Source organism: Mobula hypostoma, chromosome 27, assembly GCF_963921235.1.
Source record: "Mobula hypostoma chromosome 27, sMobHyp1.1, whole genome shotgun sequence".
Taxonomy (NCBI): domain Eukaryota; kingdom Metazoa; phylum Chordata; class Chondrichthyes; order Myliobatiformes; family Myliobatidae; genus Mobula; species Mobula hypostoma.
The window spans coordinates 10,729,444-10,756,204 of NC_086123.1; the positions used below are offsets into that span (position 1 = coordinate 10,729,444).

Below are 26,761 nucleotides of genomic sequence, written 5' to 3' on the forward strand. Positions count from 1 at the left end.
GGAGGTTACATGATAATTACCGCGTTCTTCATCCATGAAACCATTCTTAAGGTATATCACCACCAAAACATTATTGTTCATAATCACATCTCCCGACTTCATAGTCATAGTCATAGTCATACTTTATTGATCCCGAGGGAAATTGGGTTTTGTTAGAGTTGCACCAACCAAGAATAGAATATAAATATAGCAATATAAAACCATAAAAAATTAAATAGTAATATGTAATTATGCCAGGAAATAAGTCCAGGACCAGCCTATTGGCTCAGGGTGTCTGACCCTCCAAGGGAGGAGTTGTAAAGTTTGATGGCCACAGGCAGGAATGACTTTCTATGACACTCTGTGCTGCATCTCGGTGGAATGAGTCTCTGGCTGAATGTACTCCTGTGCCCAACCAGTACATTATGTAGTGGATGGGAGACATTGTCCAAGATGGCATGCAACTTGGACAGCATCCTCTTTTCAGACACCACCGTGAGAGAGTCCAGTTCCATCCCCACAACATCACTGGCCTTACGAATGAGTTTGTTGATTTTGTTGGTGTCTGCTGCCTCAGCACACAACAGCAAACATGATAGCACTGGCCACCACAGACTCATAGGACATCCTCAGCATCGTCCGGCAGATGTTAAAGGGCTTGTCTTGGCAACATGTTATTAGAAATCTTCAGCTTTACTTGAACGATTCCTGAAGTCACCCCTTAGCTAGAACTAATGTTACTCTTTAAATGACAGTGTACTCAGATCCTGTGGTTGTTAAACCTAATTTCTCCCTCCTCCACCTTCCTGTACTTGCTCGGGTGTGGCCACCTCTTTTGTAGTGCTTCTTGTACACTGGCAGGTATGTAATGTGAAACCACAAGTTTCACATGATCTAAAATACCCAACTGCATCAAACCCTACCGCTCAGGTAAATGTAAGAATATTTGGAATGATCAAGAATCTCTCCAAAAACAGTTATCAACACAACCAAGGTTTCGGAGTGCCCCAGACTGCACAATGGAAAGAATACTGTATGCTTTCTGGGGGGAAAAAAACACATATCTTGAAGAAATAGGAAAGCTTTAAACTAAATGTTACTTACACTTTACTCTTGCACCAAACCTCTTGATGCCTCTGACTAAAGATGATACCCCTACATGATCTGCATCCTATTTATAGAACATAGAAAATTACAGCGCAGTATACGTTATTTGGCCCACAATGTTGTGCTGGCCTTTCAACCTACTCAAAGATCAATGTAACCCTTCCCTCCTACATTGCCCTTCATTTTTCTATCATCCATGTGCCTGTATAAGAATCTTATAAATGACTCTAATGCATCTGGAGACCTGGTCTTATTGATTGTGCCTTAAACTGCTGTGTTTTCATTTTTGTGTTTGTGAATAGTTTTAGTTTTCTTATCAGTATTTGTTTTCCTGGAATTTTTGTAATGATTCTGTAAGTTTATCCACCAAACAACCATGACACAAAAGTTAGAAAGACTTAACTAATCCTTTTGATCACTATGTTGAGGAATCAGTAAGGGAACAGGCTACTGTTGATTTGGTACCGTGCTTGGAGAAAAGATTAGTCAATAGTCTTGTGCACTGTCATTTGTGTAGGAACATAATGACACGATAAAAATCTTCACAAAGATAGAAAGTAAAGTTGTTTACTCCAAGACTAGAGTCTTAATCTAAAAAAAGTGAAATGCAAGATACGGGAAGCGTGGATAAATAAGGAGCTTCTTGAAAGACATGTGACTGCAGGGCAATAGTTCCCGAGAACCTTAGACCCTGTATCCCAGAGTATGAAAAGACATAGTAAGGAAAATGCTACATGTACTAGTTGTCATCTTCCAAAACTCTATTGATGAGTTAAAGGTTCCTGCAGTTCGAGGGTGTCAAATGTAATCAAGGTATTTTTTAAAAAGCCAAGAGCAAAGCTAGGGAACTATTAAGTGCTTAGCCTTACATCAGTAATTGGGGAAATGCCATAGATTAATATAAAGGATTTGATAAAGGGCATAAATAGGATTAATGAAAATCAATGTAGATCGATGAAAGAGGAATTATGTTTGTTAACCAACTGGAATTTCCTTGAGGATGCAATTGCTAAAATGGACAAGGGGCTCTCTCTCTTTTGCCCATTATGCCAAGGTCTTTAAGGCAGCAGTGGAGGTCCTCCCATCTCTGGTAGTGTTCACGGCTTCCTTCATTGTGTCAGTAGCTTCCGAGGGGCACTGGGGAATGTGACTTCTTTTGACTTTTCAGAAGGCCTTTGATAAAATCCTATTTAAGGGGAAATTGGGGGTAACTCACTGCCACGGAGTGAAGATTGGTTGCAAACAGGAAGAGCAAACAGGATTAAAGTGGGCAGGCACTCATGAATAGGACACTGAAGATCAGGACGTGTCCCTCTTTGTTTTCAACATTTTTCAATGATTTGGATGAAGGGACTAAAGATAATATTTCAATATTTTTCTAATACAAACTTGGTTGGGATTGTGAGCTGTAAGGAGGAACTACTCACATTTAATGAGTGGGAGAATCATGATGTGCTGCATAACACAGATGAATTGTGAAGTTACCTACTTTGGTGGGAATAACAGGAAGGGGAACTCTGATTTAAGTGGTGATAGATTGGGAAATGTTAACGTGCAAAGGGATTGTTTTATTCTTGCACCCCAGAAATTGAAAGCTAGAAGTGCTAAATTCTACACTGAAAATTCAGGTATAGCAAACAAAGATAAAAATAGAAGATTCTGGAAATGTACAATAAAATATTTAGAAAATGCTGGAAAAACTCAGCATTTGTGGAAAGAGAAATGGTTACCATTTCAGGTCTTGGGCCATTTAGTCTAGGGGTTCCAACCCTGGGTCCACAGTATTAGACCATGGCAGAATAAAAGGTTGGGAACCCCTGTTCAGACAATAATGTTTAACTGCCACCCACTACACCAAATCAAAGAAATTCCCTTTGTTCCACACATTTCCTTCCCCCACCTTCTCTGCTACCTAGACTAACCTGTTTCTCTCTAAGTTCTGTTGAAGTGTACTGTTTCACTTTACATATCTGCTCTCTGACCTGCTGACATTTTAATGTGGGAGCAGCAAGCAATCAAGGAGGCAAACAGCATGTGTTGATCTTCATTGTGAGGTCCTTCAAGTACGGGAACAACAAGATGTTACTTCAATTATACAGAGTCTTGCATTAGAAGTATTGCAGATTTAGCTTCTTTGCCATAAAGGTCCACCATATTTATGTCTGAGGTGACAAGGTGGTTTTATGAGAAGAAATTGGGGTAGCTAGAGCTGTATTCTTTGGTATTCATCCATTTGAAACAAAATGTTCATTAGGACGACAGATTGGATGCAAGAAGCAGGCTTGGTACAGGCTCAATGGACCGAACGACCAACTCCAGCTCCTATTCTATTATGTTTCTGTCTCTTGACTTAATTGGCCTCAGCTATGATGACATTTTGTCTTTGCGGAAGAGTCAGTAATATGGTGCCTGCTCATGATCCGTTGAGCATACTTGAATGGCCTGTTGTAATGTGAACTAAGTCATCAGAGAGATGCAGCTGGTAGATATAAGTAGTCTTTTATTCGACAGAATGAGACCTCTCTGAAGGAAGAGGCCAGTTCGACCCAATATTGCATGACATTTTATATGCTAAAGATCAAAGGTCAATTCCATATTTACAATATATCTACTATGCTTCCTTTGAAGTACATATAACTTCCACACCTCCTTCTTTGTACCCACACTCCAGACACCTAAAATAAATGTTGATCAGCATTGTCTGGTTTTTCAATAACCTGCTGTCCACAGCTCTAAGAACCTGTTGTCCAGAGCTTCATTTTAAAGTTAATCTACGGTCCACATTCAGATCTAAATATTGGTTGCTGAAGTTAATATTTTGCTAAATGCCCTAATTCCAGAATGTGCCCTAACATGGCCATCAGGTGAGGATAGCACCAAGCACATCTGTGTGGACACTATGAAACTAGCTTAATTATGCTTATACCTATGTCAAAGGTCACTGTTTATGTTTGGGGTTGGCCAGTGTCCATTAATTATGAAGTTATGTACCAGTGAGGGACTAATATCTTTAAACTAAAATGTAAAATATAATTCTTTTTTTATCATGGTTAGGAGCAGTGAATCATACAGGGCAGAAAAAAGCCATTCACCCCATTAGCCCATTGCTATGAAAGTGATTAGTTTCACTATCTTTCCCAAGATCATTAACATGGGCAGTAAAGGTTAGCCTGAGCAGCACTGGCCAAATCCCCAAAAATAACATTGAAATAAAGTCCTACTTTTAGGTTATGAATTCCAAATCACAAGAATGTTCCTTCCTCTCTTTAGCTAATTACAATGGCTTGGATGTTCTGAAGAACAACTCGCTGTTTGAAGTCACTGTTGTTTTGCCCTTCAAGCCTGTCTTTAACTATAGTAAGTCTTCAGGTAGCCTCGGCCTGTGAAACTGACTTCCAATCGATCAGTGAAACCTATGGAACTACGAGTCACAGCGCCCAAAATCATTTTGAGAACTGGTTAAACCCTGCCTTCAGGCTTCTTGCTTGTTAAAGCTATCGAAGAGATTGAACGTTGGTGAAGAGCTTTCACGTTCACAGTATTGAACACCGATAAAACTTCCGAATTTATTAAAAAAAAAGTAATAGTGGGAAACAGTTAAACATTTAAATAAATTTAAATCAATTTACTTAGCTTAAACACGCAAATAATTTTGTAACTGCAGTTCTGCACTTCGACCTGTCGTTCAATTGAAATAAAAGGATTGATGGGTGCAGATTTCCCGGACAATTTTACATCATTATTAATTTATTTCCCTCTCAAGCACTTTGAATGCTGCTTAGACCGTGAGATCACTGACTCAGAGCAAACCACCTCATTTTTGGCCGAGCTGTTCTTACCTAAATATTGGTAGGGTAACCAACTGCGAGGAGGAACCCCATTCCTCTCATGGTCGCCCTGTGTGCTTGTACATTCAACCTGAAGGTAACTAGTAACTAGTCAGTAAATAAGAATGGGAAAATTGACTGCTTTTCCCTCTCAGAAGTGAGCATTAGTGCGTGTGCTTCAAATTGATGAGGTTTCATGTTGGTGGCACCACAGTGAGGCAAAGCCATTTTCATGGCTGAATTTTAAATCTGCAGGATGTTGACTTACTCTGTCTTTAATATTTCATTTTCCTGTCCGCTGAAATGCTTCTCTTCATCAGTCTTCAGCATTTCCTCATATATTTAGAGCTTGCAGAGTTAAAGCAGTAGAAACACTTCATAAGATTCTGCTTGATGTTAAATTAATGGTCAATGGAGGGCAAAGGTAAAGGACATTCATTCAACGAAGTTCAAAGTAACTTCAAATTGAAGTTTTGCAAGATTTGTGTATTTGTAAGTTAAGATTATCTCAGGTTTGAGATACATAGTGAAGGCAGAAAAAAAGTTGTTTCTGTTATTTTTGTCATCTTCATAATGTAAGCAATGGAATATGTAGATAAAAGGAAATTGTACTTGTGTTAGTTTTGAATTTACTTGCACTGGGGAGTAATTCTTGACTTGTTTGACTTTAAGGAAGAATTACGAGGTGTAAGTATTTATTTTGGGAGTTGACTTCGAACACTGAACTTGCAGTAACGACGCTGGGAAGCTGCAGGGCAGCTCAAAGCAAATGTCAAGGCAAACCTGTGCAAGAAATCATGCTGAAGTTAAAATTCAAAGTGTTTCTGCAAAAAGAATATAAAAATAAAATTATTTTGAACACATTAACTCAAATGGAACCTCCTGGATGTGCTCCTGCATTTAATAAACATGTTCACACTCTCGTTTCCCTCATTAAGTGATTGCAACCCCATGTTCCCATAAATCATGGCCCAGGTTATCAGCACCTCTGATCTTAACTGTACTGGGGCGCCCAACTGTCTACAATAAAGAACTTGAAACAGCAGGCTATAAAGGATTAACTGACTGCAACAATTTATTTTTCGTAAAAGATGCCAAGCTTTTGCTTCAAATTGCAATTAAAGGTCTCATAAGGTGAGCAAACAGTTCACCTTCTTCGAGATTAAAATGATTTAATGATTGCGAAGGGAATTTGGAACATTTTGGAGCTTTAATGCTTTGCACACAGTTCAAAATATTACTAACAACTGATTTTTTTTAAAAAACAAGAAATGCCGACCTGGTCTAGAGATCAAAGAGCAGCAACGCATAACCTGACGGCAGACACGCCTCTGAAGAAAATAAAAAAATATGTACGGGCTCCATGGAAACACAACTGTACTATGTTTAAAGCCTTAGCAGTTATGAAGAAATGTACCAACGATATATTACGGTTGCATACTGTATGGCTTAAGTTTCCAAATGGGAAACACTTCCTGCCTTAAAACACAAGCATTATATGGCTGAAATTATGGATAGTCTAAAGATTATATGTCTTATTAACTATATTATGAGTGCTTATGAACTATGGAATTTTTAACCAATTAATCAGAACGATAATTGCTTACCAACTAAGAATTACAGTTTGCTCCTTGTTTCTGTTTCTAACTGCAAAAATATTTAAGTTTTAAAGACCATATTCTTAAGAAATAGGTTTCAGTTTAGACAAAAAATACTGTTTTATTGCGAAATTAACATTCTGATTCATTTACAAATTGACATAAACTTTTGCCTTGATGTGAGTATGTTTCAGTTCAGACGGAGAGTCAAAACTAACTCTGGATTTGCAGAAAATTGTACATTAGGTTCCTAGGAATGATGCATATAGTTTAAGTGGTATCTTTTAATTTGTGTGGTATCAGAAAGTCGTGATAAACATGTCATTTAAAAAATATATTTTAATTTATTGTTATGGAAACAATATCTTACAGTGGAGGCAAATACTTTCGAAGTCAAAATGCCTCCATAGTGACAAAAATTGGTTGCTAAGCTGAAATGCTAGTTCAGCTGAGATGCCATCTTAGTATAGGCATTGCAATTGGCGCTGTGAATGGCTACCTTGGGGATTGTTAAAAGGCCACTTAAATTGTCTGTGAATGCACAGTGAGGATATTGCACAAGATTTTGGTGGATAATGTTTGACCTAATGCCATCCCTTCATAGTGACCATCTATCTGATTGCAACGAACCATGGTACTTAAGGAACTTTTACTGTTCACTGGTCAATAGAGGTTTAACTGCCGTCGGAGATTCTCTTGCACACTTTATTGACTCTTCATCAACTCTCTACTCCAGAAACTCTCTGAGGACTTCAGCTAAAATACACTGCTTCCTAAGCCTATACTACAGAATTTATCACAGGAGGTATCAGGACTGAATGCTTGAACATCAACATCTCACTAGGGACACCCTTGTTTTACAGGAGGAATGGGAAGAGGACAAAAGTTCAGACAAAGCAGCCCAGAATGGCGGAGAAGTGACTCTTGCAGATGGTGGAGAGCTCACCTCCTCTGCAGTAGTTCCACCAATCCTTCCAAAGCTGTGCCCAAGAATTTCTGCATCCACTTAACCATGAGCGATCTTAAAATGTACTTCCTTGCAGACATCCCACCTCTCCCGGAACTTCCGGGAGTCTCCCGCATATTAATAGTGGCTCTCTGATGCCTGCAAATTATATACAATATCACAGAAAACAATTTTTTTGAGAGCGAGCGAGAGAAAGCAAGAGAGAGTGCGCACGCGCGCCAGAGAGAGCGAAAGCAAGCGAGAGAGAGAGAGAGAGCAAGCGAGAGCACTTGAGAGCGCGCGAGCGACCACGAGAGAGCGCGAGCGAGAGCGCGCCATTGCAGAAAAAAATATAAAATGTATGTCACCCCAGACTACACTAAAGTGCACCCCTGCCTAATAGGGGTCAAAATAATGACAGTGTTGCTCACTGCACTGTTTGCAACAGTGACTTTTCTATTGCCCATGGTGGGTTAAGACTGTAAAAGACATGTTGAGGTGAGTTTAACAGGTGTCATTCGTTCACTAGCATAGCTAATGTTATTTAAACTAGCTGGCTAGCTGCTAAGGAGCTATTCTATTGCAGACATCCCCCCTCTCCTGGAAGTCTCCCGCAAATTGATGGTGCTACCTCCCTGAAATGAGTTTTTGCAGGGTGGGATGTTGGTCCTTGGCCTGACAGATCATGACCCCCACTGCAGTGGAATTGTGGGTGGATTACTGCAAGTGAACCTTTGGTTATAATTTGCATTTTGAATTGAATTGACTTTATTTCTTACATCTTTCACATACATGAGTAAAAATCTTTACATTACATCTCCATCTAAATGTGCCATGTGCGTTCATATTAATTTATAATAATTTATAATAAATAGAACAGTCAATGTAATATAGAGTACACTCAAGTCAGTGTGAGTTCATCAGTCTGATGGCCTGGTGGAAGAAACTGTCCCGGAGCCTGTTGATCCTGGCTTTTATGCTGTGGTACTGCTTCCCGGATGGTAACAGCTGGAATAGAATGTGCTTGGGATGGCTTGGGTCCCCAGTGAGCCTGCGGGCCCTTTTTACACACCTGTCCTTGTAATGGGAAGTTCACAACTTCAGATGCGCTGGGCTGTCCGCACCACTCTCTGCAGAATCTTGCGATTAAGGGAAGTACAGTTCCCATACCAGGCAGTGATGTAGCCAGTCAGGATGCTCTCATTTTGTGCCCCTGTAGAAAGTTCTTAGGATCTGGGGGCCCTTACCAAACTTTCTCAACCGTCTGAGGTGAAAGAGGCGCTGTTGTGCCTTTTTCACCACACAGCTGGTGTGTACAGACCACGTGAGGTCCTCAGTGATGTGGATGCCGAGGAACTTGAAACTGTTTACCCTCTCAACCCCAGATCCATTGATGTCAATAGGAGTTAGCCTGTCTCCATTCCTCCTGTAATCCACAACCAGCTCCTTTGTTTTTGTGATATTGAGGGAGAGGTTGTTTTCTTGACACCACTGTGTCAGAGAGATGAATTCCTCCTTGTAGGCCACCTTGTTATCGTCTGAGATAAGGCCAAAAAATGTAGTGTCGTTGGCAAATTTAATTAGCAGACTGGAGCTGTGGGTGACGACACAGTCATGGGTATACAGGGAGCAAAGGAGGGGACTCAGTACGCAGCCCTGAGGGGCTCCTGTATTGAGAGTCAGAGGGTGGGAGGTGAGGGAGCCCACTCTTACAACCTGCTGGTGATCTGACAGGAAGTCCAGGATCCAGCTGCACAAGACAGGGTCAAGGCCGAGGTCTCTGAGCTTCTTGTCGAGCCTGGTTGAGTGCTGAACTGTCGTCCAAGAACAGCATTCTCACATACGCATCCTTCTTCTCCAGATGTGTAAGGACGGTATATAGAGCAGTGGCAATTGTGTCATCTGTTGATCGGTCGTGCTGGTAGGTGAATTGTAGGGGTGGTAGCAAGCTGCAGATGTAATCCTTGACCAGCCTCTCAAAGCATTTGCTTATTATTGAGGTGAGTGCGACGGAACGCCAGTCATTCAGGCATGTTACCTTGGTCTTTTTAGGTACAAGGACTATGGTGGATAATTTGAAGCAGGAAGGAACTCTACACTGGGAGAAGGAGAGATTAAAAATGTCTGTAAACACACCTGCCAGTTGTGCTGCGCACATCCTGAGTACTCGCCCTGGGGTGCCTTCTGGTCCCGCGGCCTTACGACTGTCCACTCGTTGGCAACCTCTGCGTACCTCAGCCTCAGAGATGACCAGGTTGCAGGTTGTAGCAGTGGCTTTCCTCGGAGACTCAGAGTTAGCGACATTGAACCGCGCATAAAAGCGATTGAGCTCATCTGGGAGAAGGTGGCACCACAACGTTTGGCTTTGAAGTCTGCGACGGTATGCAGCCCTCGCCGCAAGTCACGTGTGCTAATCATTGTGAATCTTGACTCAGTCTTCTCCCTATATTGTTGTTTCGCAGCCTTGATAGCTTTTCTTGAGCTGTAGTTGATCTCCAGCGATGTAAGCTCGATGTCGCGCCGTAAATGCTGTTGGCACAGAACTATTGATCCAGGGACTGCGTTTGAATGCTGAACTTGGAGATGCCAGTTTTAGTACTTGTAGGAAACTTTAAATGAGCACAATCAGCATAACAAGTCTAGTTTTAGCACACAAGCCTTATTTATCACAGCTCCCAATTTAGCATCAGTCTTTACCCTTTCATCAAGGTATCTCCCTTTGTGTCTTTTTCTCATTGTAATACCGAGATATTCCATCTGGAGATTCCCGAAGTTTATGATGGACAATATAGCAATTCCATGTACATTGGGCAATTCATGATTGTACTCACTAAACTTAGCTCACTTAAGGCATGGGTTCAAAATACAGAGCAACTCCTGAAGAATTTAAGTACCACTCCAAATGAGCACAATGAACATTCCATCTCTAGGTTAATTCAGATGAAGGAAATATGATTATGATTATGAGGACACGCAATCTCCTTTTATTGTTATTTAGTAATGCATGCATTAAGAAATGATAAAGTGTTTTTCTAGAATGATATCATGAAAACACAAGACAAACCGACTTAAAAACTAACAAAAACCACATAATTATAACATATAGTTACAACAGTGCAAAGCAATACCGTAATTTGATAAGAACAGACCATGACACAGTAAAAGTCTCAAAGTCTCTCGAAAGTCCCATCATCTGACGCAGACGGTGAACCTCCAGCGCCGCCAACTTGCCGATGCAGCATTCTGGAAGCATCCGACCACAGTCCGACTCCGAGTCTGTCTGAAAACTCCGAGCCTCCAACCAGCTCTCCGACACCGAGCACCGAGCACCATCTCTGCCGAGCTCTTTGACCCCAGCCCCGGCAACAACCGGTACGCAAAACCGAGGATTTGGGGCCTTCGTCTCCGGAGATTCTCGATTGCACAGTAGCAGCGGCAGCGAAGCAGGCATTTCGGAAGTTACTCCAGATGTTCCTCTGCGCTTCTCACGGCTGTCCCCATCAAATCCGGATTGTGCACGGCCCCTAGTTACACATAACCGATATTCATCCGGAACAGCTGCGCGCGCTGCGTGGTGCCACCATCTTCTCCACCCTCCGATAAAGTCTCAGATTTATGATCAATAAGAAGATATCCTTCTCCTTTCAGTTTCTATACATGTAATGGCTGCGTTAATAAATCACACACAAGACCATAAAGAATGGGAGGAGAATTCGGCCATTCAGCCCACCGAGTCTGCTCCACCATTCCATCGTGGCTTGTTGGAGCATTTTTTTGGGTGTTAGCACATACAGCAAATGACTTCTGCAACTGACTTCAGTCACTAGTCTTCAGATTTGAACTGTGAATTAAATCAAAAATGCAGCTCGGACAGTGGGTTCCTAAGCGTGCGAGCCGCAGTTAATTGGAAGACCAGACAATGCTGATTAAATTTGTTATTTGGGTGTCTGTCATGTGGGTGCAAAGAGGCAGATGTGAGGGTGGTGTGTAGCTCAAAGGACGCATTGCAAATATGGAATGGTCCTTTGATCTTTAGCCTGAATTGTCCTTTGATATTTAGCATATAAAATGTCATGCAGTGTTGGGTGAGGCAGGCGTCTTTCCTTCCATTTTGTCGAATAAAGAGAATGCTTCATATCTACCAGCACTTCTTTCTAGTGACTTCGTTCATGCGACAACATGGCTGATTTATAATCACCCCAACCTCACCCCTAGCAACTCTTCATACACTTAAGTCTGTGAGACATATATAAATTTCTCAGTTGCTGAGGTAGGATTTGAACTTGCCACCAGCGCTATGCCCTGGATACTAAAACAGCAGCTTATGCTACCCTGTCATACTGCTAGGAATGCACTGGTAGCTTGATTCTTGGCATAACAAACTTTTTGTAAGATATTATAAGCTACAGTAGGCAAAACAGTAATGCATATAATCCCATTCATTTCCCCAAGTGTATTCCATTTTATAGTCACTGGAATAATTTTTGGTTTTGATCACCATTTTAATGTAGGAGCCACAGCATACTTCACAGTATCAACCACATAATCTGTTTTTGTCATGTCAATTGAGGGAGAAATATTGGCTACAACCCGAGAGTTAACTCCATTGGTCTTCCAAAGAATGTGAAGAGATCAATGGCAATTACCCAGAAGTGTGATGAGTTATCAGGTTAACATTTCAAGAAGGTGCCACCTTAGATGTAAGTAGAACCCCCCCCCCACCCCCACCCTCAGTAATGGATCAAATGCCTGAGCAGGTCTTAATGCTTGGATCTTTAACCCTGAATTTGCTAACATTTTTATATTTTTTTATATAAAATTTGATAGGAGTGCTATCGACCAAGAATAATGGGCCTACATGAAATAATCACACTTGAAAAGTTTTTTTTCCCACTTTCAGCTTTTCAAATGCCACTTTAATCCCATTTTGGATATTACAAATGTTGGAGAGTGGGAAAATAGTGACAGTTTCATAAACTTAATATGATTATATCATCTAGAAACTCTGATTGTGAAATGTTTACATGGGTAATGTTTACAACCTTCAAAACAAATCTCTTGCAATAAATCCTGATATAGTTAATTTTAATCTTAAAATATATGAGTCAACAGAGGGAAGCTTTGTGTACAGGATGTGAGCACAATGTGCAAGATTATTCGTATAGTACAGATTTATAGATGGAATGCAGCTAGTCAATTCTAATTTGCTTAATGCAACATAACGTCCAGCTGGTATTTGCAAACATCTCCAGGAAATTGCCCATTCAGGCGGCTTTTCCATGGAGACAAGCAATTCTCCTTATCGAAATGTATTTCCATACTAAAAACAAATCAGCTTAATACTGACTGTCTGCATGGTCCTCAAAATAGTATCTTTATAAGTAAGGGAGACTTGAAGCTCTGAAAATTGTATTTGTGCCTGGCTTTAGCTGCAAAGATGTGACTGTGATTGAAGTCACTGGAGAGTCGCTGAAGCCGTTGATATGGAAATATTTATTCAGCACAACAGGCAGGCATTATTTTGGAGACACTCTCGGCAGAGGCTCACAAACCCAAAGGTTCAGCACTTTTTTTGCCCTTAAGATCAAAGACAGAAAGAGCTGATACAATACAATTTCAAAAGCTACAGTGATATCGTTTTCTTCAATATTTTGGGTTTATAAGGCTTCCTTTGAATTACGTATAGTGACTGACATCACTGAATGTTGTGACACCTTTGTCACAAACTAATTCACACAAATAGTCTAAAAGCTACTTGGGGCAGAAATTCCAGACGCCCAAAATTAATGTTGTCAAGCCTGTCTCTGAGTACATAAATATCATAAGTATGCAAAACCTATTGATTGCCTATATCTGTGACCATGTTTGATGTGCTACATGACAACATCTGTCTGGTCTGCCAGTTTGAACTCAGTCACAATGGTGCAAATAACTCAGCCTTGTTGCCTGGTTTGATGCAAATAAATTAATACATCCCATTGTCTTAATGTTTGGCTGTAGCATATGCAAACTCTTATTCTGTGGAGCAGCCTGTGCTTTTAGCTTCAATTCATTACTTGCAAATTACAAAAAAGGGAAAGAAAAGGCCATTTTTTAAAAAGACATGTGATTCTGCAGATGCTGAAAATCCAAACCAATACACACAAAATGGTGGAAGAACTCAGCAGGTCAGAAAGAATCTCTGGAAAGGAATAAAGGGTTAATTTTTTTGCCAAAGCCTTCATCAGAACTGGAAAGGAAAGGGGGAGAAGCCAGAACAAGAAGGTGGGGGATGGAGAAAGAGAACAAGTTTGGTGATGATAGGTGAAGCTAAATGAGGGGAAAGCTGGGTGACTGGGGGAGAGGAAATGAAGTGAGAAACTGTGCGGTGATAGGTGGAAAAGGTAACGGAATGAAGATGAAGAAATATGACAAGAAAGGAGAGTGGACCATTGGAGAAAGGGAAGGAGGAGAGGCAACAGAGAGAGGTGATAGGCTGATGAGAAGAAGAAAAGGGGTAAGAGGGGAGCCAGGAAGGGGAATAGCAACAGAAATGGGAGAGGGGGGAGAAATTGCCTGAAATTAGAGAAATTGTTGTTCATGCCATCAGGTTGGAGGCTACACAGATGGAATATGAGGTGCGATAGGGGTTGTTGGGTGGACAGTCAATATTTGGGCACTATTACTGAAGGTGTGTACAAACGTCAACAGATCTCTTCATCTCTGTACATTTAGTTTTATACACTTCAGTGGTATGGAATGTGTGATGGTGAGGAAAGTACTAAAGGTGATCCAAGGGTGAACTTGAATACTGTGGAGCCCTTGGAAAAAAATTGTGCTTAGGCAATGACTGGATGGCTTTGATGTTTGTTACCACAGCTAGATCTTGCAGTAATGCATGTGGTGATATGTTCTGGGACAGAGCAAACTGAAATATCCATCTGTGGCTCTGATATTTGAGACCGTGGTGAAGGAAAAATATTGACTCGATAGAGTGGGTAAAGGAGGTTTGCACAGATCAGTAACAGTGATCTATGACTTTCTAACAATCACTGTAATTTTCAAAGTAAGTACTTGTTATAGGTTTTTAGACATGAATATGTATCTCTCTTTCTTAAGTCAAAAGCCACCATTAAATAGGATGTTAGTCAAATCCTCTCTCTTGGTTAAAGTGCTTTCTATACTGTACATATATTGAGGGTATATATCTTTGCGGAAAGATAAAATATTTCAAATTAAGGAAAGACTTTACATGAAAAAGGATCTAGTGCTTTCCTGGCATGTATGATGAATAAACTGTTTTTGTGCTTCCGGATACAGGTATGTATTATAACCGTTTGAATGACAAACTGTTATCTTCATCAGGGATAATGCCTGGGCATGTTTAGTCCGGTGGTATTTATACCCCCATAGTCCATCCGTCCTGATTGGTTAGTCCTCATCCAATCAGGTGTCCGCTCTCCCACCTTGTTTACAATTGAATTCCAGTTCTTTGTTAGATACATCAAGGAGCACAGGAGGTGTATCTGTTTGAAATTGGCAGCAGCAGAACATTGCATTTGCAATGGCCATAGATTTGACTTTGGCATAAAACTACTGTTCCGCGCCATTGGCTTTTGGGACTGCTTGGTAAAGGAAGCCATTGAAATAAAACTAGAGGAAAAGAAATTTAACTAAGATGAAGGCTACGCACTAAGTAAGAACTGGAATTCGATTATAAACAAGGTGGGAGAGCGGAAACCTGATTGGGTAATGAATAACCAATCAGGAGGCATAGACTATAGGGGTAGACATGCCCAGGAATCATCCCTAATGAAGATGGCAGAGTTTGTCATCAAAGCATCAGTTATAATGAATAAATGTACCCGGCTGGATGCCTGAGAAGAGTTTATTTGTCAAAGACATTACATGTCTGTTTTTGTGATTTTCTCCATCTCTGCCACTCCTATTTAGCCTGTATTGAAATGATTTTCAAACTTTAAAAACTGATCAGATATTATAGAGAAACACAATTTTGCTTTCTCATTTGATAGCATGAAATAATAAAATTGGTATTCTTACTTTAACTCATTGACCATTTTATTATTGTAATGTTAAAAAAAAGTTCATCAGTAAATGGCCATTTTGAATTTTCTAGACAAGATAATTACTGTAAAGCCAACTTTTGTTGGCTTTCTTAAAGTTACTTAAATTACAAACAGAAGTTAAAACAAAGTATTTCAGCATTATAGCTGAGTAGTGCAAATGCATCTAGAACAATCAGCAACATAACCACATGGATTTACAGAGTGCCAATAACATAACAGAATATCTCAGGTGGCTTGTTGGAGTTTAATGACATGATTTCCATTGATCCAATGGACACACGAGGGCAGGAGATTAGTGCTTGATAAAAGAGGTATAAAAGAAGCATGAAAGGGAGATGGAGCAAGTTTTTGAGCTCGGGATGAGAGATAGTTGTAGGCACAGGTGCCAAGGTTGGGAGAAGGGAGTCAAGGAATAGACAAGCACTCGGATTTATGATGAGATAAAAAAGATAAAGAGGAACGATAATTTGGAGGGATTTAAACATGGCGCAATTAAATTGATGGTGGGTCGGGGATGTGTGGAACGTGATGCTGATTAGCACATAGGCTACAAAGTTTTGGAGGAGTTTAAGATTATGGAGAGTGGAAGCTTGGAGGAAAGTGTTGAGAAACTAGAGACGGAAGGATCTGAAACATAGAGAGGCTTTCAGCAACTGAAAAGCTCAATAATATGCTTCAAGCTTTTTTATATCAACTACTCCCTCTGTTTAGATATTCTGTGTTCAAATAAATCTCCACATAAATAGGTATTATTTTTGTCCCTTTTCTGACATTTACACTGATTATTTTCTTGTTGAAGACTCTGCTGTTCTGAGTGAAAGATGTTTTTCTCTAAATGGGTCCAATGGTTTGCTATATAATTGATTTGTGACATTGTTGATTATCTCAAGATGCAGTCTTTCATCATTTTGCTAATGGGCTGGCCCTTTTCCTTTATGTAATTGCAATAATTTGGCCATGTATTTCAGTTTGCCTTCATTTGTCACCTGTAATTCTCCTGTGGCATAAATGAAATAGTACAGAGAAGGAATATTGAACTTGGTGGTGCTAAGGTTTGAACTTCTCCATAACTACAACTCAGTTCCCGGGGGAGTCTTGGACCAGAGGGCACAGCCTCAGAATGTAAAAGCGTCCCTTTAGAACTGCCATGAGGAGGAATTTCTTCAGCCAGAGGGCAGTGAATCTGTGGAACTCATTGACACAATGGCTGCGAAGGCCAAGTCACTGGGTATATTAAAAGCAGAAGTTCTTGATTATTAAGGGCATCAAGGTTATAGGAAGAAGGCAGGTGCATAGGGTTTGGAAGGATAATAAGTCAGCCAAAATGACGTTTCAGAGCAGGTTTGAGGGCCTGAAGGGGGAGAATTAGGCCTTCTTGCTTATAAAGGCTAGGTTTCTCATATGTGATTTGAATGGTAAGCAAAGTTAAATTGATGCATTTCGTTTTGTCATTGCTGAGATCAAATCAGATTGGCATGGCAGGAGAACTGACAACAATACCTGTGCGTAGTTCCAGGATGCAGAGATAACATGCATGTTATTATACTGTACAAATTGTGAACTATGCTGAAAATGGCTCTGCACAGTTCGTGCTGCTTTGCAATGTCACTACCTTTTAAAGAACTTTTTAAAATTCTGCAGGCAAAAAGCAAATGACATTTTCAGGCTACCAGAACTGGGGTAGAGAGAATGCACCAATGAATAATTGCTCTTCATAGTAACAAATACCATTTTAGTGTTGCATCCTAAACTGTGTTTTTTATTCCACCATGTAAAATGACATCATCGTGCCATTTTAATGTATATTACCCTACTGAAATTTGTTTTTTAACATGATCATAGTTATTTAAGGTGTAGTTTCCTTAAAATAAGAGATAAATTTGAATCTGTCCTCCAATCTACTTTTGATATTGGGGTCATTGGAGAAAAGACCTCAAAGTCAAGTCAAGTCAAGTCAAGTCAAGTCAAGTCAAGTTTATTGTCATTTAACTCTATACATATATACCGTCAAACAAGACAACGTTTCTCCGGACCAGGGAGTTAAGCACAGTAGTACACATAACACAGATATACACCCATTAACTTTAGGAAAGTAAGAATTAAATCTACAAATGAATTATGCATAGCTAAGCACAGTAAAATGCAAAAATTAAATATTGTATGGTACTGTACAAATTATCTGGTGACACTTTGAATATGATGTGACAGGGAGTTCAGAAGCCTAATGGCCGGAGGGAAAATGCTGTTCCCATCCTGACCGTTCATATCATTATGCATTGGAGTCTTCTGGCTGATGGTAAAATATCAAAAAGGTTGCTGGATGGATGGGTGGGATCCTTGATAATACTAAGGGCCCTGTATACGCAGTGCTCCTGATAAATGCCCCCAATGGTTGGTAGGAAGACCCCTATTAATTATCTACAAATAGGTGAAAAATTGGAAGCTAAATCATCTATTTCCATATTTCAAAGAGTTCAGAAGTATATTTAGAATTAATTGATTATCTCCCCCCCCCACTCCCTCCTCCACTCACTCCTCTTTTCCACCTAAGCAAAAGAGAGAGACACAATCTATTAAGATACACAAACAGAAATGGAATTGGAGGATTGATGACAGAAGAAGTTGAGAAGCTTATTGCTGTCAATCACAGGGCAGAGTAAAGAATAGTGAAGGTACTTTTGAAGAAAACAAGTCGAAGAAGAATAAAAGATTTAGGTCGCAGTCATTTGTCATTAAGATATAGATCTTTTCGCAGAGGCTGGTGAAACTCTGGAAGTCTCTGTGCAAAGGGTTGTTGAAGCTAAATCACTGGGAATATATTAAAGAACTAGAGAATTATTTGGAAGTTGAGGAAACTGAGGGTTGTGGAAAATGGGCATAGGGAGAAGATTACACCTTGGGACAGATCAACCTGATTACATTGACTATGGATCTGGTTTGTAGGTTGAATGACCTACTATTGCTCCTATATTTATGCCCTTACATTCTTAAGCCTGATTTAAATTGTATCCTGTTACTGTATAAATTACAGTAGGGAACTATTAGCCTTAATGTAGTATATAAAACAGTATAGTCATTCCTCTTCCTCCTCCCCCCCTCCCCCCGGTAAAAACCAATGGCTGTCCACTCTTACTATTCCTCATCATCTAATAACACCCCAATCAGGTCACCTCTCAGCCTCCATCGCTCCAAAGTGAAAAGCCCTAGTTCCTTCAACCTTTCCACTCTAATCCAGGCAGCATCCCAGTAAATCTTCCTCTGCACCCTCTCTAAAGCTTCTGCATTCTTCTTATAATGAGGCACCCAGAACAGAACATAATACTCCAAGTGTGGTCTAACCAGAGTTTCATAAGCTGCAACATTACCTTGTGGCTCTTGAAATCAGTCCCCCAACGAAAGAAAGCCAACATGCCATGTGCCTTCTTAACCACCATATCAACTTGCATGGTAACTTTGAGGTATCCGTGAACGTGAACCTCCACGTTCCCTCTGCCCTCCACACTGCTAAGAATCTCACCATTAACCTTGTACTTTGCTTTCCAATTAAGCCTTCCATGATGTATCATTTTCAAAGGAAATAACGAAAAAGAGCTTGAGTCAGATAAGTACCAACAACTCCAATCCATCTTTACTTGAAAATCAAATAGTTGTTGAACCTTTCGACAAGGATGAAGGGGATGAATTCAAGTCTGCATTGATATTGACCTTGAGGGAATGTTTGAAATCACTGATGCTGAAATCTTATGTAATTATGATTAAATTGTTATTAGGATTATTAATGTATCGATGGAAAATGATGAAGTGGCTATCACTTATATTTTCCATTAAGCAATTTTAAATATTTAGTTACTATAATGAATATTTGGAAATAAAACAATGTGCTCATAACTTGATTAATGATTCTGATTGTGGGATTTTCACTAGGTTGCATAAGATAGCAAGTGCTGCTAAATTGTGTGGAAAATCAGGATTAAAAGATGGAGAATCTCTATTCTAGAGCACAATGTTTATGGGCACCACCCAAATGAAATTCAATGAAAAGAATGTATGTTAAAGAAAATCTGGGGCATATTACTTTTATTGCCAAGTCGGCAATTCTCTTCTTGGTTCTCTGTGCTGGCGTGTTGAGGGGAAAGGATGTGCCCTCTAGCATCCAGTGACAGGTATGATGAATTTGGTGTATTCATGCTAAGAACATGGCTGGTGCAAGTCATTGATGCAAAAACCATCGATTGTTGGTTAGAATGGAACTGACTCTTGCCTCAGACACTCAAGACTAGCACTGAGAAACATTCTTGAGTAGTCCACTTTGTTAAAACCTCTTGCTTTGACGATGGCTGTCTCTTGAACCTGTTAAATTTTAACATGAGCACCCACTCCACAACAACCCACACAAAATGCTGGAAGAACTTAGCAAGTCAGGCAGCAGCTATGGAGAAGGTTTGGGCCAAAACATCCATAGAGATGTATAGTCTCGGCTTGAAATGTGGAATGTCTATTCCGATCCATAGATGCTCTGACCTGCTGAGTTCCTCTAATATTTTGCAAGTGTGTTGGTCTGGAATTCCAGCACCTGCAGAGTTTCTGATGTTTATGACTTGATGACCCACCCCACAGTAGCTGATTTCAATCCAGACTCACACCAATGACAATTTGATTGTCAACCATCCACTCATTACTGTTGAAGCTCTGACACAAACCCTCAAGGTATTCATTTCCCCTTGCCTGACACACCATTTCTAGCTTCTGCATTGGTTTGATTTTGCACACTTTGAGACTGGTTTTACTGATTTTCCCTAGCCAGTTTTGGTAACTACCTTCAATACTGGCACCCAGGTCTCTCTCCATTATTTTCATTGTGCAATATTGCACAGACAGAGCATACACAGTGAAAGTTCATTCTGTACTTTAAGTACATAAACTTTATAGCCCACAAGTTACTTAGCCTCATTTATAATACATCAATTACTTGGTTGTGAATGTACATGGTATGATTAGTAATTCTGCAAATGATATAAAAATTGGTGGAGTTGTAGTTGGTGAGGAAGTTTGTTTAAGGACACAGCAGAACATAAGTCAATTGAAAAACTGGGCGTAGCAGGATGGTTGGAATTTAGTCCAAACAAGTATGAGGTAATGCACTTAGGGAGGTTAAATTCTGTTAGGGCAAGGAAAGGATCTTTGGAATGTTGATGTACAGAGAGATCACCATTCCCTGAAAGAGATGACATAGGTAGATAGGGTAGTGAATGTTTGCCTTCACAGGCCAAGACATTGAGTATTGCATTATGGTCTGCTAAGGCAATTTGAGTGCACAGAAGCTGCAGAGAATAATGGACTCTGTCCAATACATCACGGGCACATCCTTCCCCATCATCAGTAGTATCTACAGGAGGCACTGCCTCAGGAAGGCAACATCCTCCGTTAGAGATCTCCACCATTTGGGCCGCATCATCTACTCTCAGCTACCAACAGGCAGGGGGCACAGACGCCTGAAGTTCCACACCACCTGGTTCAAAGATAGCCACTTCCATTAAGCAAATCAGTTCTCGAACCAATTAGCAAAACCCTAATCACTACAGTTTAGCAACACTATGACCACTTTGTGTCAGGCCTGCACAGGCAGGCACCTCCCAGTCTCCACCCAGCTAACAGGAGCCACTTGCCACTTGTTTCCAGCTCATCACCGGCAGCCTATCTAAACCCAGCCCCCTATCCTCAGTCCTTGTCCTCCATCAAACCAGCCAGCTTCATCCAGTTGCTCCTAGCCTTCAGGTACCTTGTTGCCTGTTGTATTCAGTTTCTGTTCTCTCTTGTTTTGTGGCCCCTCATGAATTATTACATTGCAGTTTACGAGAAAAGTATCGTTTACAGCTAAATCGTATCCACTGATCTGTTTTTGGGTCAAGTCCCCCCTCTACACTTCCTGACAGGATGGGCGAGCCAGCGCTTGACCTGAAAGAGTCTGCTTGCCTAAAGGAAGTTGTCCATCGACAGGAGCACACCATCCAAATGCAGTAGGTAACCATTGACCATCTGCTCACCCCACTCAACCAGCTCTCGGTCTCAATACAGCAACCCCACAGCACACAATCTTCTCCTTCAGAGCCCAGGATTCCAGTGCCCAAATGCTTTGACGGATCCCCAACTCGATGCCACACCATCCTGTCCTAGTGCATCTTCTGCTTCGAGCTCCAGTCATCTTTGTATCTTACGGGCTGAGCCAAGATGGCCTTTGTCACCTCCCCCTCAAATGGGCGAGCTCTGGCCTGGGCCACCGCTAACTAGGACAATGAGACCCCTATTTGCTACATATATGAGCATTTCACCTGGTTTTCAACCATCCAGGAAGTAGAAGGGAAGCAGCGGATACGATACTACAACAAGGCTTGTTCTCAGTGCTGGATTGCACAGTGGAATTCAGGACCCTCGTGGCAGAGTATAGCTGGAATGTGGAAGTGCTGCTGGCTCATTAACATCACGGAGCACTTGAAAGGTGAGTTTTCTTCCCAGGAGATGCCCACTGACCTCAAAAACCTCAGCACTCTGGCTGTCTCTATTCAGAATCAGGTTTATTATCACCGGCATTGTCGGGAAATTTGATAACTTAGCAGCAGCAGTTCAATGCAATACATAATATAGAAGAAGAGGGGAAAAAAGGTGTATTGAATGACCCTCCAGACCATCAGTCAGAATCCCAGTTCCATTCATAGACATTTTAAGCTACAGCAATGCCTCCAGATGCAAATGCCTCAGAAGAAGTAGGCATTTTTTTTTGTTATAATCATGTTCTTTCTTGTAAAAAAATTAATTCATTTTTTCTTTTGAAGGCTGCCTATATGATGCCACATGCATGCTGCAGGAAGTAAGTTTTCATTGCATCTTTGCAGACAGTCTGTGCATATGACAATGAACTTGGCTTTAACTTTGAGCTTAGAGTCATGTTGCAGTTGCACAAAGCTTTGGTTAGACCGCACTGAGTACCGCTGACAGCTCTGGTCGCCGGGCACCAGGAGGGTTGTGGCAGCAATATGGAGAACACAGGCGAGATACACCAGTGTATTTCCTGAAATGAGGATGGGGAGGTGGGGAGGGTCTTCAGATACAAGGAGAGTTTGGATAAACTGGGCGTATTCCGACCGTAACGTAGGAGGCTGAAGGGGTTATCTGGATTGGGCTGCCAGAAGAGACCATAACAACGTATGGAAGCAGAAGAATTTCAGGCCAGTTGGTCCATTGAGTTTGTTCCACTATTCCATCATGGCTGGTTTATTATCTCTCTCAACCCCATTCTCCTGACTTCTTCCTGTAACCGCTGATGCTCTTACCAATCAAGAACCTATCAACCGCCATGTTAAATGTGGTAATGATTGAGTCAGATACAATTACAATGTTTAAAAGGCACCTGGACATAGTTGAAAGTGCATTTATTATCGAAGTACGCACACTTTGTACAAGCTTGAGGTTCGTCTCCGTACTGGCAGCCACAAGGCAAAGAAAGCCAATGGAACACACTAAAACAAAAGAAGACCACCAAACACCCAACGTGCAGAGAAAATAACAAACAAATCATGCAAAACAATAAAGCAGTAAAGATAAGCAAACCCCGTTCATAGCTGAAGTTCATGGAAGCGAGTCCACAGCCGATTCAGAAGCCCGTTACTTTCAGGCCTCAGCCTTAGTTCAGTGCAGAGATGAGTAAGCCTTGTGGAGCAGTACTTGCATAGGCAAGGAGCAGCGGGATATGGGCCAAATGCAGGCAAATAGGATTACTGTAGTTAGCCATGATGGGCGGGGTGAGGTGGGGGGAGGGTTGAAAATGCCTGTTTCTGTGCTGTATGATTCTATGATTTGATTATGCCCTAGACCATTATGTTTTGCCTAGTTGGGTACCATCTTTTTAATAAACCCATCCAGGGACAACTGATTTCTAGGCCATTTTGTACAGAGGGATAAAAGACATTTAATAACTGGGCAGAATAATATAAAAAGTAGTTAAAATGAGGGAGGTGTTCCAAATCATTTATCAAGAATTTCTTCTCACAGTCAGGGGTTTCCAACCTGCTTTATGCTGTAGACCGATATCATTAAGCAAGCAGTCCATGGACCCCAGGTTGCGAAGTCCTGTCTGAAGTCATTGCTGGTTGATTCCTTCAGGTTTTATAATTCTATTGGTGTCAGCAATGAGTTGTAAGATGGGCCTGTGGATGATAGCACCCATTTTACACAAGTGCATAGAGTGAAGTTCCAACTCAATCCATTTATTAAAAATGATGTGAAAGTATTTGGAAAGGATCAATGTAAGGTTACAGTAAGGGGACTGAATTTTTAATCAATAAGCAGCAATAGGAGAAAAGGGAGTTAAATCCATTCCCATTAGAGGAACATGAACACCAAAGGGACGTCAGATTTTAAATTTATTTGGAAAAAAACTCCACTTAAGAGGGACATGGATAATTCCATTGATGTTTTTATGATGGCTTAATTTCATTATTCATGTTAATCGAACCCCCTTGAAGACAATATCATTCAATCAGAAAGAATTGTTGTACAGAGATTTACTTCATTGTTTGACGTGTTGTATAAAAACAATTGAAGACAACTTTACCTCTTTGCTCTTTGAATGTAATTTGTCGTGTGAGTTACAAAGCAGCTTGCTTTGCGTGCTTTCAGCTATAAATCTGATGCATGTGCAATATTAAAAAAATTAAGAGAAAGCAATTAACATACTTCTGCTTGGGTGCCCCAAAGGTGCATGAAAATGAAAGTCAATTGAACAGAAAACAATTTGAGCTTTCCTGTAAATGAGCTGTGATTGCTTTCTTTAATTTGCTTTCACTAACTACAAATGAAGTGTATTAATCATTGTAAATCACTGGCAATATTTTATTCAGTTGTATATTTTTCTGAGTCCTGTTCCCTCGACTTTTCATCTACAGCACATTTGACCAAGTAGACAAGAACAGAGATTGTTCCTGAGTAGAAGTCAGTCTGGATCCCTTCTCTCAGCCCTAAGTCAGAAGCCTGGAAATGGCTGGAAATATTGTCCTTGGACTCCAGCTAAATAAATTGAATGATCTCTCAATGTGGGCAGTGCCTCCACTGGCAATGCCATGAAGAGGGCATAGGGGGTTATAAGATGATGATAGCCTCATTGGTTAATTCAGGGAGTGGTCTTTGGGTCTACCTGTGGTGATGATGGAATGCTTTTGATCCCCTGATAGCTAACAAATGTATTTTACAATTAATATTATATTTACCTCAAACCTGTGCTCACAGGGCCTAATCCTAATTACTGGTGTTTGCCCAGAACACCTCTGAAATTGTCCCCATGAATTTAGCAACGGGAACAACAAGGGCACTTGCCTTTGCATTGTGACTTAGTTTGATATCACCTTTTTTGGGTGTAAAAATCTGTCAGCAGACATCTTCTTTCTTCAACAGGTCTCCACCATCCTGTGAACAGGTGATTTCTTTCTTGTTCATTCTCTTGTTCCCAGTGAATCACCAGCAATGGCTCTCTATCCTCCTTCCATGTTGTTGCTTTCCAGACATCCTACAAATAGATCCTTAGTCCTCTCCTATTTCTCACCCACATGCTGTTTCTCAGTTACATCATCCAGAATTGTTGGACCATATCCACATATCATATCCAACTCCCCCAAAATGTCAATGTCATTTGCTGTCCACTACTGGATGAGCAAAAAATTCCCAAATTTTAACGACTTGCTTTCTCTACGTATATCAAAAGTGACAGATTCTTTTGTAGGCCATCCATTTGGGACCTTGTCTCAGTTTTCCTCCCTGTGGCAAATGGCCAGACCGATCTGTTGGCTATTTGCCGTATTACTGTATTTCACAGATTTCTATTTTGTTTTGTTTCGTGTTTTCTCGCTTAATTAGTTGCCCTCATGTCATAGCTTTTAAAATCCATAGCTACTTTGGTCTCACCCTATCCTCAGGTAATCCCTTTGCCTTGACTATACCTCACCATTCCTCTCTGCAATATAAACAGAACATGTTTTCTCTTGTAAACAACAGGAATTCTGCAGATGCTGGAAATTCAAGCAACACACATCAAAGTTGCTGGTGAATGTAGCAGGCCAAGCAGCATCTGTAGGAAGAGGTGCAGTCGACTTTTCAGGCCGAGACCCTTCGTCAGGACTAACTGAAGGAAGAGTGAGTAAGGGATTTGAAAGTTGGAGGGGGAGTGGGAGATCCAAAATGATAGGAGAAGACAGGAGGGGGAGGGATGGAGCCAAGAGCTGGACAGGTGATAGGCAAAAGGGGATACGAGAGGATCATGGGACAGGAGGTCCGGGAAGAAAGACAAGGAGGCGGGGGGGGGGCCCAGAGGATGGGCAAGAGGTATATTCAGAGGGACAGAGGGAGAAAAAGGAGAGTGAGAGAAAGAATGTGTGCATAAAAATAAGTAACAGATGGGGTACGAGGGGGAGGTGGGGCCTTAGCGGAAGTTAGAGAAGTCGATGTTCATGCCATCAGGTTGGAGGCCACCCAGACGGAATATAAAGTGTTGTTCCTCCAACCTGAGTGTGGCTTCGTCTTTACAGTAGAGGAGGCCGTGGATAGACATGTCAGAATGGGAATGGGATGTGGAATTAAAATGTGTGGCCACTGGGAGATCCTGCTTTCTCTGGCGGACAGAGCGTAGATGTTCAGCAAAGTGGTCTCCCAGTCTGCGTCGGGTCTCGCCAATATATAAAAGGCCACATCGGGAGCACCGGATGCAGTATATCACCCCAGTCGACTCACAGGTGAAGTGTTGCCTCACCTGGAAGGACTGTTTGGGGCCCTGAATGGTGGTAAGGGAGGAAGTGTAAGGGCATGTGTAGCACTTGTTCCGCTTACACGGATAAGTGCCAGGAGGGAGATCAGTGGGGAGGGATGGGGGGGACGAATGGACAAGGGAGTTGTGTAGGGAGCGATCCCTGCGGAATGCAGAGGGGGGGGAGGGAAAGATGTGCTTAGTGGTGGGATCCCGTTGGAGGTGGCTGAAGTTACGGAGAATAATATGTTGGACCCGGAGGCTGGTGGGGTGGTAGGTGAGGATCAGGGGAACCCTATTCCTAGTGGGGTGGCGGGAGGATGGAGTGAGAGCAGATGTACATGAAATGGGGGAGATGCGTTTAAGAGCAGAGTTGATAGCGGAGGAAGGGAAGCCCCTTTCTTTAAAAAAGGAAGACATCTCCCTTCTCCTAGAATGAAAAGCCTCAGCCT

General features: G+C 41.2%; 1 long non-coding RNA gene across 3 annotated transcripts in view; it reads left to right on the forward strand.

Moving 5' to 3' along the window:
• Positions 1 to 26,761, forward strand: part of LOC134338430 (uncharacterized) — a 159,776-nt gene that overhangs the window by 69,100 nt on the left and 63,915 nt on the right. The window contains exon 4 of one of the 3 annotated variants that reach the window (XR_010016227.1): positions 25,565 to 25,702. The exons of the other annotated variants lie outside the window; for them this stretch is intronic. This is a non-coding gene — a long non-coding RNA (uncharacterized LOC134338430). The remainder of the gene's footprint in view (positions 1 to 25,564; positions 25,703 to 26,761) is intronic. 3 annotated transcript variants of the gene reach the window in all.